The 10,000-nt window shown below is 31.9% G+C and overlaps 1 non-coding gene across 1 annotated transcript; it reads left to right on the top strand.

Annotated features, from left to right (window-relative positions):
* The first annotated feature begins 90 nt into the window (after positions 1 to 90).
* LOC119611013 lies at positions 91 to 213 on the top strand. Its single transcript, XR_005232032.1, has one exon. It is a non-coding gene; the product is annotated as a U5 spliceosomal RNA (small nuclear RNA).
* Positions 214 to 10,000: the final 9,787 nt, after the last annotated feature.

Here is a 10,000-nt window from a genome sequence, read left to right as displayed (position 1 = left end):
TTACTATTTCTTTATTTTTCCCTTGCAATGTAATTCCCATTCTGTTGATAGAAAATTGTGTATATAATGTCTAGGATTTTAACGGTTTAATCACTCTGGCTTTTCTTCAGTTGTCGAATAAATCTTTCGCCTTTTACTAAAGATTTCCGTGGAGAGGAGCACTCTAATGAGTCTAAAATAAAATTTTTTGCATAGACCTTCCGAATGGAAGGTCATAAATAATATATTTCATAAAAATACTAAACGCAGTATTTTAACCTATCTGAAATATCGTAACGAAACTTCAAAGTTGTTTAGGATTTGACTTTCAGTTGTTGGGATTGGAACAATGGCCGGTTATCAGAACCTTTGTGTGATTCTGAGACTGATCTAAACTCAGTTTCAGAGTCAAACAAATTAAACTAAAACAAATCAAGAACTTAAAAGGAACTGTAGTAGTGCTGAACTATGACTGAACTAAACCAGAACTGAACATGAACTAAGCTAGAACTCAAATAGACTAAACTAAAACAAAACTAGAATAGAACTAAACAAGAACTGGAACTAAACTAGAACTTAACTGGAACTTAAATATAACTGAACTAAAACTAATCATGAACTGATCAAGAACTGAACTAAAACTAATCCAGAACTGAAGAAGGATTGAACTAGAACAACTTAATCAAGAACTTAATTAGAACTGAACTAGAACTGAACTAGAACTTAACTAGAACTGAACTGGAACTAATCCAGAACTTAACTAGGACTGAACTAGAATTGAACTAGAACTGAACTAGGACTGAACTAGAATTGAACTAGAACTGAACTAGAACTGAACAACTGAACTAGAACTGAACTAGAACTGAACTAGAACTGAACTAGAACTGAACTAGAACTGAACTAGAACTGCACTAGAACTGAACTAGAATTGAACTAGAACTGAACTAGAACTGAACTAGAACTGAACTAGAACTGAACTAGAACTGAACTAGAACTGAACTAGAACTGAACTAGAACTGAACTAGAACTGACCTAGAACTGAACTAGAACTGAACTAGAACTGAACTAGAACTGAACTAGAACTTAACTAGAACTGAACTAGAACTGAACTAGAACTGAACTAGAACTGAACTAGAACTGAACTAGAACTGAACTAGAACTGAACTAGAACTTAACTAGAACTGAACTAGAACTGAGCTAGAACTGAACTAGAACTGAACTAGAACTGAACTGGAACTGAACTAGAACTGAACTAGAACTGAACTAGAACTGAACTACATCTGAACTAGATCTGAACTAGATCTGAACTAGAACTGAACTAGATCTGAACTAGAACTGAACTAGAGCTGAACTAGAGCTGAACTAGAACTGAACTAGAGCTGAACTAGAACTGAACTAGAACTAAGCTAGATGCGAACTAGAACTGAACTAGAACTGAACTAGAACTGAACTAAACTAAAACTAAACTAGAAGTGAACTAAACTAGAACTAAACTAGAATTGAACTAGAACTAAACTAGAACTGAACTAGAACTGAACTAAAACTAAACTAGAAATGAACTAGAACTGAACTAGAACTGATCTTGAACTGAACTAGAACTGAACTAGAACTGAACTAGAACTGAATTAGAACTGAACTAGAACTGAACTAGAACTGAGCTAGAACTGAACTAGAACTGAACTAGAATTGAACTAGAACTGAACTAGTACTGAACTAGAACTGAACTAGAACTGAACTAGAACTGAATTAGAACTGAACTAGAACTGAACTAGAACTGAACTAGATCTGAACTAAAACTGATCTAGATCTAAACTAGAACTGAACTAGAACTGTAAAGGGGGAATACCTTCCTATAACTTTTAAACGATTCCATATTTTAACTTATGCATCTTAAGACCCTACAAGGACTCTACAGCTAATGAAATAGGTTATCTCATCCTAACTGAACTACTGCTAAGGTCATCCTTGCATTTAGTTACAACAGATAAATTTATGTTGAAAATATTTTGATTATCTCTCAATAACTGTCAACAGAAAATAGCTTTTATTCTTAACCAATATTTTTCAAACCAAATCTATGGTATAATTTATATATTTTTTTTTTTTTTTCTTTATAAAAATATTCAAACTGAAATTTTGTATGGTATAATTATAATTATACTACATGGTCGGACGTTCGTTCACAAAACATTTGAAACAGGTTTTCTCGGTAAATATTTAAACGACAAAAAAAAAAACGAACTACAAAATTGAAGCAGGTGTTTTGTTCAAAATGTTGAATCGTACACCGGACTAATAACAATGTGGCTGAAGGAATTGTATATTTTGGTTCACATCTTTATATTTTTTTTTGTTTATATTTTTATAGGGTGTTGATGCAACTTAAATGTTCTTGTTTGTGTGTGTTTTTTAATATATATATTTTATATTTTGGCTTCTTTTTTTGTGATATTTCCTATGCGATCTGAATATTTTTTCTCACTTCCTCTGTTAGAGGAATTTGAAGTTTTTTTTTTTCCTTTTGTAAATAAGTATTTTTGTGTTTTTCCTCTATTTGTGTCTGTCTGTCCAAGTGTTGGCTTTTTTTATTAGACGATCGTCTATAGACTCTATATGTTGAGAGCCTGTTAATGACCATTATTTATAATTTCATTATTACGTTTATGGTTTTTTATGTATTTTAACTTTTTTCACTTACTTTTGCTTAATGGATTTCCTTTAGTTTTTCTTTACACATTTTTTCTAAATTGATTTTTATCATTTTATAAAGAAATTCCCACGCCATTCAAATGTTGTTTTTTCTGTTTATTTAAATGCAGAATGATTAATGTTTTCCTAAGGTCATATTTAAAAAATTAACATACGGATTAACATAATTTAAAGTGATAAGATCGTTGGCATACAGAGAAGAATAACTTGTTGGTCAAATTTCATTTAGATAAGAATTTAAAAGAAAAATAGAACCAGTTAAAAATGATTGTCTTATTAGACTCAGAGGAATCGTTTTAAGAAAGAAAAAACTCTAAACACTTGCAAGTTATACAACCCTCACAGAATGGCTTCTTTCTATTCTCTGGATATATATTTTGATTTCTTATCAATTCTCCAAAGACAATGAACTTTTTTCCAAAACAAACTAATGCATTTTAGTTTATTTTTAAATGAATAAAAGGAAGTCCTCATATTTATATTTATTTTTTTTCTAAATGAGCACGTTTCAATATTTGTAGCACCGTGCCTGTAATGTGCATTTATCCATTAAATCCAGCTGATGACAGCTACATCCAATGAATAATATCACAGAATATAACAAATTTTTTTCATTTCTAATCGAGAAAGCGAGAGGGGGGGTTCTACAAAAACTTATCAAGTTTCTAAAATTTGACTTTTCCATATTGTTCCAACATATGACGATACTTACACATAACCAAAACAAAAAAAAACACCTTTTGTCTTTAAGTACTTTAAGAATTAAAGAAAAAGTCAGATTTCAAAAGTTTATGATAAAAATTCCTTAACATATTAGTACAGTATTGGATATATAAAACCACTAATTACCAAAGGTCCCCCAATACAAGAAATTGTTTAGAAAAAACACACGAAATCTTTAAAGTACGTGCATATGAGGGGATTTACAGCAAATCAACAATAATTCCCCCAAAAAAAAAAAACTAAGTACTTTGTGTGCAATATACGAATAATACAAATGGGAAGGTTCTCTATACAAAGACGTTGCATTTCACAATACAGAATAACAATTCTGCTCACAGTTTAAGTATTAAGTATTTAACTGAACTAGAACTAAAACTGAACTAAAACTGACCTCGAACTGAACTAAAACTGAACTAAACTGAAATAGAACTGAACTAGAACTGAACCAGAGCTAAACTTGAACTGAACTAGAACTAGAACTGAACTAGAACTGAACTAGAACCTGAACTAGAACTGAACAGAACTGAACTAGAACTGAACTAGAACTGAACTAGAACTGAACTAGAACTGAACTAGAAACTGAACTAGAACTAAACTGAACTGAACTAAAACTGAACTAGAACTGAACTAGAAACTGAAACTAGAACTGAACTAGAACTGAACTAGAACTGAACTAGAACTGAACTAGAACTGAACTAGAACTGAACTAGAACTGAACTAGAACTGAACTAGAACTGAACTAGAACTGAACTAGAACTGAACTAGAACTGAACTAGAACTGAACTAGAACTGACTAGAACTGAACTAGAACTGAACTAGAACTGGAACAGAACTGAACTAACTGAACTAGAACTGACTAGAACTGAACTAGAACTGAACTAGAACTGAACTAGAACTGAACTAGAACTGAACTAGAACTGAACTAGAACTGAACTAGAACTGAACTAGAACTGAACTAGAACTGAACTAGAACTGAACTAGAACTGAACTAGAACTGAACTAGAACTGAACTAGAACTGAACTAGAACTGAACTAGAACTGAACTAGAACTGAAATAGAACTGAACTAGAACTGAACTAGAACTGAACTAGAACTGAACTAAAACTGAACTAGAACTGAACTAGAACTGAACTAGAACTGAACTAGAACTGAACTAGAACTGAACTAGAACTGAACTAGAACTGAACTAGAACTGAACTAGAACTGAACTAGAACTGAACTAGAACTGAACTAGAACTGAACTAGAACTGAACTAGAACTGAACTAGAACTGAACTAGAACTGAACTAGAACTGAACTAGAACTGAACTAGAACTGAACTAGAACTGAACTAGAACTGAACTAGAACTGAACTAGAACTGAACTAGAACTGAACTAGAACTAGAACTAGAACTGAACTAGAACAGAACTAGAACAGAACTAGAACAGAACTAGAACAGAACTAGAACAGAACTAGAACAGAACTAGAACAGAACTAGAACAGAACTAGAACAGAACTAGAACAGAACTAGAACAGAACTAGAACAGAACTAGAACAGAACTAGAACAGAACTAGAACAGAACTAGAACAGAACTAGAACAGAACTAGAACAGAACTAGAACAGAACTAGAACAGAACTAGAACAGAACTAGAACAGAACTAGAACAGAACTAGAACAGAACTAGAACAGAACTAGAACTGAACTAGAACTGAACTAGAACTGAACTTGAACTGAACTAGAACTGAACTACCAGCTTAAAATTTTATAAAAGTGTTGTATTAAGGAAGATTTCCAATTAAAATTACCTTCACCTGGTAACTTTCTCAGAACAATTTTCATTTCAAGGGGATGGTTACCTTCCTTCTAATCGTTAATCATTGAATACATTTGTTTTTATGTCCTGTTTTTAATGCCTTTTCATAGTTTCTTTTATGGTTAATTTGATTAAAGTCCCAAACAACAACAACAACACTAAACCATTATTGTGGTTTTTTATTCGACATTACCATTAAACCTCCCTCCCCTCGAGGTAGAAAACATTTATGAATACAATCTAAAGAATTTTGCGTGCTTTAGTTTTAATAATTTTGTTTTTGTTTATTTTAATACCAGAACAAGAACAACAACAAAACAGCATCATCTTTGATTTGTATGCAAACAGACTGTTGCAGACGATTTCTGCAATACAGATTTATTATTGTTGCAAATTTTGCTATTTTTGCATATTTTTCTCCTTTTTTTGTTGTTTTTTTTTTTTTTTGCAGTCAGTAAAGTTTATTTATTCCAATGTGGTGCAAATTAGTCTGTCCAATCCGTGCACTTAATACTTGTTGCTCTTGTTGTGCTGCAGGGCCCCCTGATAAAGTAAAGTACAAATAGTACGAGTACAACAACAGTCATCATTAAATTCCTAGAGTTTGAATATATAAAAATATTTATTTTTATTTTATTTTGTGATAATCCTTCCATAAGTAGATTTCATTCCAAAAATAGACCGCAAGCTACTCAGACTGGCGTCTTGTTGTGCATTTTTTTCTTGATTTTTGTTTTAAAAACATTTTAATTCGTCTGTTATTCATTGGTGTGTTTTTATATGATTTTTTTAATATGCTCTTATTATTGGGCGGAATGACTACAAGTCTAAACATCCTCTTTTGGGGATAAGCAAAGAAGCAAAAGGAATGAATGATTTTTCTATATTTTGTTATTCAGTTAGTGATTTCTATTTAATTGTGCTAGAATTAAAATTCAGGAGCCGATAAAAGGAAAGAATAGAAAAGGGTTTAAAAAACATTATTGAAATACATGAAGCAGATAAATGAGAAAGAGAAGAGTTTTAATAACATATCGAGCGAGCGAGCGAGCGAGCGAGAGAGAGCGAGCGAGCGAGCGAGCGAGCGAGCGAGCGAGCGAGCGAGCGAGGAGCGAGCGAGCGAGCGAGCGAGCGAGCGAGGAGAGAGCGAGCGAGCGAGCGAGCGAGCGAGCGAGCGAGCGAGGAGCGAGCGAGCGAGCGAGAGCAGCGAGCGAGCGAGCGAGCGAGCGAGCGAGCGAGCGAGCGACGAGCGAGCGAGCGAGAGAGCGAGCGAGCGACGAGCGAGCGAGCGAGCGAGCGAGCGAGCGAGCGGCGAGCGAGCGAGCGAGCGAGCGAGCGAGCGAGCGAGCGAGAGCGAGCGAGCGAGCGAGAGAGGAGCGAGCGAGCGAGCGAGCGACGAGCGAGGAGAGAGCGAGCGAGCGAGCGAGCGAGCGAGCGAGCGAGCGAGCAGCAGCAGCGAGCGATCGAGCGAGCGCGAGCGAGCAGCGAGCGAGCGAGGAGCGAGCGAAGCGAGCGAGCGAGCGAGCGAGCGAGCGAGCTGCTAGCTATCTATCTAATCTACTATCTATCTAATCTATCTAGCTAATCTATCTCGATCGATCTAGTATCTATCTATCTATCTATCTATCTATCTATCATCTATCTATCTATCTATCTATCTATCTATCTATCTATCTATCTATCTATCTATCTAGCTATCTATCTATCTATCTATCTATCTATCTATCTATCTATCTATCTATCTATCTATCTATCTATCTATCTATCTATCATCTATCTATCTATCTACTATCTATCTATATATCTAGCTATCTATCTATCTATCTATCTATCTATCTATCTATCTATCTATCTATCTATCTATCTATCTATCTATCTATCTATCTATCTATCTATCTATCTATCTATCTATCTATCTATCTATCTATCTATCTATCTATCTATCTTCTATCTATCTATCTATCTATCTATCTATCTATCTATCTATCTATCTATCTACTATTCTATCTATTCTACTATTCTATCTATCTGTCTATCGTCTATCTGTCTATCTATCTATCTATCTATCTATCTATCTATCTATCTATCTATCTATCTATCTATCTATCTATCTATCTATCTAGCTATCTATCTATCTATCTATCTATCGATCTATCTACACGCAGAAACAGATCGATGGGAAATCGGTTACCATGATAAATATTTAGTTAAACTAATTAAAATTGTATCGCTGTTATTGAAAAACTTTATACTTAACTGATTTTCTATATTCAGTATTAAAAAACAATAATACTAATGGAATTGTGGTTTTAACAATTTCTAAATCAATAATTTGAACTGAATTGTATCGGTTATTAAATTCATTTGGCAATTCAGTAAATGCAGCCGACTTTTATTTAGGATTAAAACGTAAGAACATCAAATATTAGTCGCTACAACCGAAAAACAGTAGAAAGTAAAAAATATTGAGCACTGCAACCAATTATCAATTGAATAAATATATTTTCAAATACACATAATCCACAAATTGTTTTTTATAAATAATATTTCAGTTGCTAATACCAATAATTTCAATCCAGATTACTGAATAATAATTAAAAATTGTTGTGTACACCATATATTCAGTAATACTAACTGAATTATACAATAATTACAATCGAATTTTGGGGTAGTTGTTAGAACCGACTGAATTCGATTGGAAACAAATTCGGTTATCACAACGAATGTGTTTTCTCTGTGTATCTATCTATCTATCTATCTATCTATCTATCTATCTATCTATCTATCTATCTATCTATCTATCTATCTATCTATCTATCTATCTATCTATCTATCTATCTATCTATCTATCTATCTATCTATCTATCTATCTATCTATCTATCTACAGCTGCGTTCAAAAAAATAGGAGTGAGACTTAAAAATAATTGTGCATCTTAATTTAAAAAAGAAAGATTTACAGAAATCCAATATTGTTTCACGATATTTGTTTGTTAAGTGTTTAAAATACAAAACAAATAAAATTTTGTATATAGGTTTATTAGTTTTTTTGGTATTCACTTTTTTCGAAATCCATATCCGAATACGACTGTTCAAAAAAATAGGAGTACCGTATATTATCTAACCTAAGTTAGATTAATTTCCTTTATTCGTAGTAAATATTAAAAATTTAACATAAAACTGTTATATTTAGATGATTTTGAGCTCAGTTCATAATTATTTCATTCAAAATCCTGAAAGAAAATGTCAGAATTAACGAAAATGAAATCTGTTCAAATATCTTGAAAATTATAAAAATATCGCGAAAAAAATATGAAAATTCTCACGTTAATTTCATTAAAAGATTTTTTGAATACTTTAGGAAGTCAAATGTTTTAAAATCACTCATAAAAAATAAACATTTTATTCAAAAACAATAAGGGCTTCCCATAAGCGCTTATCATTTTTTAAAAATTAATCCCATTAGGGCGTCCCGAATTAGTGAAACTAAGCGAAATTGTAGTTATTAAACATCGTGATCAATATTCAGTTAGCTCAGATCAATTTTTAAACAAATCTTTTTTGAAAAAATTTAATTTTAGACTATAAAGCATATAGTGAAACCCATAAAGTTTGCCAAGTAACACATTTAGAGGTGGTTTCATGGATGAGTGGATGAGTTTTTAATGCATGAATACGACAACAAATTAAATTTTTAAATCTAAATGAATTCAGAAAATATATTGGAAGTCCATTGACAAAAAGGGTATGGTCTAATAAATTGTAAAATGGTATCGTAGACCAAATGTTGTAGGTAAACATAATACCCCAAGATATGTTCTCATAATACCAATAAACAAATTTGATAAAATGGCGGTATTGTCCTATGAAAACATTACTGATTCCAAATTGGTGGAAGCTCGTTCCATAGGAAGTAGGCCATTATATGGTTGTCAACTTACTGATTCTAAAGCAAAACGTTAAAAGACCTTGCGTATAACATCTTTTAAGGCTTTCTGAATAAATTACTGCGTATTTGTTGGTAATCGGCCACGACATGTGTCATCAAGCCCCTCAAAACCGTTGTCGGAAAGACATTAAGTTCCGGAGGCTCATAGACCCAAATTCTAAATAAAATCTTTACAAAAATGACTGATGTTGTGCTGCCACACATTAATTAATAATATTTTAGATGAAAGTCCTTTCATTTTTGTTTTTATTTTAAAAATAGTTGAACTTAAATCAAATTAAATCCTATTATTTTGAACAATAAATTTTGTATATAAATTTTAAAAAATAAATATTTTTTTATATAAATTTCTTAAATATTTAAAATAACGACTATAAAAATTAGAGAACAAGTTAAATAAATAAATTATAAAAGTTTTAATTAAAAATCTAAATCTTTCACTAAAAAATTTATATTAAACATTTTAAATTTTTCACTCCTATTATTTTGAACGCAACTGTATCTATCTATCTATCTATCTATCTATCTATCTATCTATCTATCTATCTATCTATCTATCTATCTATCTATCTATCTATCTATCTATCTATCTATCTATCTATCTATCTATCTATCTATCTATCTATCTATCTATCTATCTATCTATCTATCTATCTATCTATCTATCTATCTATCTATCTATCTATCTATCTATCTATCTATCTATCTATCTATCTATCTATCTATCTATCTATCTATCTATCTATCTATCTATCTATCTATCTATCTATCTATCTATCTATCTATCTATCTATCTATCTATCTATCTATCTATCTATCTATCTATCTATCTATCTATCTATCTATCTA

The sequence above is a fragment of the Lucilia sericata genome, unplaced genomic scaffold (genome assembly GCF_015586225.1).
Source record: "Lucilia sericata isolate MDLA Ls3-8-SP2 unplaced genomic scaffold, ASM1558622v1 Contig001338F_arrow, whole genome shotgun sequence".
Classification (NCBI taxonomy): domain Eukaryota; kingdom Metazoa; phylum Arthropoda; class Insecta; order Diptera; family Calliphoridae; genus Lucilia; species Lucilia sericata.
Note: the sequence above shows the minus strand (reverse complement) of the source record. Positions and strands in the feature narration are given on the sequence as shown.